Source organism: Hemiscyllium ocellatum, unplaced genomic scaffold (genome assembly GCF_020745735.1).
Source record: "Hemiscyllium ocellatum isolate sHemOce1 unplaced genomic scaffold, sHemOce1.pat.X.cur. scaffold_96_pat_ctg1, whole genome shotgun sequence".
Classification (NCBI taxonomy): domain Eukaryota; kingdom Metazoa; phylum Chordata; class Chondrichthyes; order Orectolobiformes; family Hemiscylliidae; genus Hemiscyllium; species Hemiscyllium ocellatum.
In genome coordinates this window covers 1439194-1442597 of record NW_026869333.1, presented here as the reverse complement: position 1 = coordinate 1442597, position 3404 = coordinate 1439194, and positions in this window count along the sequence as shown.

Below are 3404 nucleotides of genomic sequence, written 5' to 3'. Positions count from 1 at the left end.
CTTAACAACCTTATTAACCTGGGTAGCAACTTTGTGGGAGCTATGTCATGAACCATATGATTCCCTTGTTCCTCCACAATGGAAGAATCCTGCCTTTAACCATGTATTCTGCATTCAAATTCGATTTTCCATAATGAATCGTATCCCATTTTCCATTTTGAACACCATCTGCCACTTCGCAGCTGGGTATTGCATCCTGTCAATGTTCCTGTTGCAAACTACAACAGCCCTATCCACAGTTCCACCAACCTGTGTTCCATCATCAAACTTACTAACCTACCCTTCCACTTCGTCATCCTCGTCATTTATGAAAATCACAAACAGCAGAGGTGCCAGAACCGATCCTTACGGAACACCACTGCTCACCTAGTTCCACACTGAATACTTCCCATTTACCACCGCCCTCTGTATTCTATGGGTTAGCCAATTCTGTATCCAGGCAGATAGGTCTCCCTGTATACCATGCCTCCTTACATTCTGAATTAAACTACCACGGGGAAGTTTATCAAACACCTTGTTAAAATCCATGCACTCGGCATTCACTGCTCTACCTTCTTCAGTGTGCTTCATCCCATCCTCAAATAATCCAATAAGAGTTGTGAGGTATGACCTGCCCCATATAAATCCATGCTGACTATTTCTAATCAAACCTTGTTTTTCAAGAATCCTCTCCAATAGTTTGCCCAATACTGATGTAAGACTGACTTGTCTGTCATTCTCAGGAAAATCCCTCTTTCTTTGCCTGAACAAAGGACTACTTTTACCACCCTCCAATCAACCGTCGCTACTCCAATGGAGAGTGAAGGTGCAAAGACCATCGACAAAGGCACAGAAATCTCTTCCCTCTCTTCCTGTAGTAACCTAGAGTATTTCCCGTCTGGCTGAGGGATTTATCTATCCTTATCTTTGTACTTCAAACAGTCTGTTATTCACCTCAACTTTTTACTCCCTGTCCAACCAAATGATTGACAGCTTTCCATTTCAGGGCTCTGTACAGTGCTGCCTTCCTGAGCAAGTATGGTTCCTAATATCCTGTGTATTATGGAATGGAAAACATGGGAAGCTTCGACTCTGCTGCTCCTCAGATGCAGCCTGACTGCTGTGCTTTTCCAGCGCCACAATTTTCGACTCTGATCACCAGTCCTCACTTTCTCCATCACTGAGGGCTGTCCCCTCTGCACACTGAGCAGGGAACTAATCAGCAGAAACTCGTTGTATCTGGAGCTGACTGTTCAGTTCTGGAAAGTTGCATTTGATGAACACATTTACTAAAAAGGAATTTCAAATTCAACAAATATTCATTCAGTCCCAGAGTTACAGTTTTGGTTCATGAATTGGACAGGTTGATAACGAACAGTGAATGACTGAAGAACCCCGAAGTACTGAGTATTCCAGGTGATATATTCCAGCTTGGATCTGCTTTACCTTGATGCTGGTAAAATTATCAGACAGACAGATATGATAAGGAAACGAGGTGACATGTGGAAGTGTGACATTTTTGCTATTACATAGATGTGTTTGAGGGAGGTCGGGGCTAGCAACTCAATATTCTGTGGTACCAGAACAAGAGTCAGGACAGAAGAGAGGGTAAAAGAGGAGGTGGTATTACCTTATTAATTATGGAGTTAGTTACTGGCGTAAGAAGGTACGATATCTTGAAAGGATCTTCTAAAGAGGCTTGGTGGTTCGAGCTCAGGATCAAAACCATGACAGAAACACGGCTAGGGATATATTATAGACACCCAGATAAAGGACAGTACGGGAGCAGGTATAAAACCAAGTTTTTGAGGTGTGTAAAACAATAATAGGATAGTTATATTCAGGTATTTCAATTCCAAACAATCATTCGGTCAGTGATAAATTTTTAAGAGGGGCAGATGTTTTTAAATTTATTCCAGAGAGCTTCTTATATCAACATAGAGCAGCTTAAACAATGGGCCGTGCAGTGCTGGGCCTCACTGTTGGGAATAAAGCCAGTCAGCTGTTCCAGGCGGAAGTGGGAGAGCATTATAGGACCAGTGAATGTGATATCACACATTTTGACTTTGCGAAGGAAAAGACCCCATAAACGTTAGAAACATAAGACCTTTTTGCATTGAGGAGACAGATTTTATGGAAACAAATGACAGGATCCGGCCAAAGTGCAGTTATTTCTGGGTGAAACTGTAGCAGAACAAGGTGGGGCGTGGGTGGGGGCATCATTTGACTAAAATTGAATTGATGACAGTGTCGGTCCAGCATGTTACACCAAAGATAAAATTTAGGAAAACAAACCCAGAGAACATCAGACGTCGACACAAATGCCGAACAGGATGAAAAGGGAAAGAGAAGCTTAAATCTGGTACCAAGTGAGCAGGTCAATGAAGGTCCTAAAAGAATATAGCAAGTGGAGGGCTAAACTTAAACAATCAGTGGAAGAGCAGAAAGAGGGGTGATAAAACATTAACGGGTAAGATTAGCAAGAATCCACAGTCATTTTTTTTTGGTTTATTAAGGGAAAGAGGATAACGCGGGAAAGAATGGGAGTTTTAGAGACTAAGGGGACAGCCTGTTCACAGAACCAGAGAATATGTTAAACACACCCGCCGAATCGGTCTTCAGTTTGGAGAAGCAGTTCCTGGATCCAGGGAGAGTGACCGTTTGACCCTTGAGCAAATTGACACAGGAGCTGAGGAAGAATCGGAATATTATGCAAGATGGAGTGGGTAAATCACCAGATTAAAAACCATTAAGTCTCAAATCAGTGAGAGGGAAACAATTGTATAAAATTCGGAGGGCTGCAGAGGCTGGATCACTAAATATCTTCAAGGCTGAGACAGACAGATTTTTATACAAGCGTTACGGGAAAATGACAGGAAAGTGGAATGGGGGATTAACAAAATAATATAACCTAATCCAAGGAAAAGCAGACTCAGTGAGCGGATAGACATATTGTTGCCCCTATGTCTAATGGTGTTCTTTTCCAACAAACTTGTATTCACAAGAACATCAACCTCTCTAACTATGGAGTGAGACACAGTTTGGAATGCAATCGAGGGATTCAAGGAATTCATAAACACAATACAAATGGGCAGAAAGTACGAGAGGACTGCGATAACACGGGTTGCCTGTTAGGGTGAGGATTTGCATCGACACAATCACCACTACCAGAAGAAAGACGTCAGCAAGACACCCTCCAAGGCCAAGAGCAGACCTGCACTGGGGAGCAGGTAGTATGGGGCCAGGTGTCAAGGAGTGCTGAAGACCTAAACACTACATCACTGTCATGTCTCCTTCCTTCACTTACCAAAATTAAATTTGGAGGAGTAGAGATGCCGTTGGTAGCAGAGTAAGCAGGAAAGCTTGGACATGAGAGGATTCGGATAGCTCAGCTCAGCGACATGTACAGGTAAACTCAAATAAAG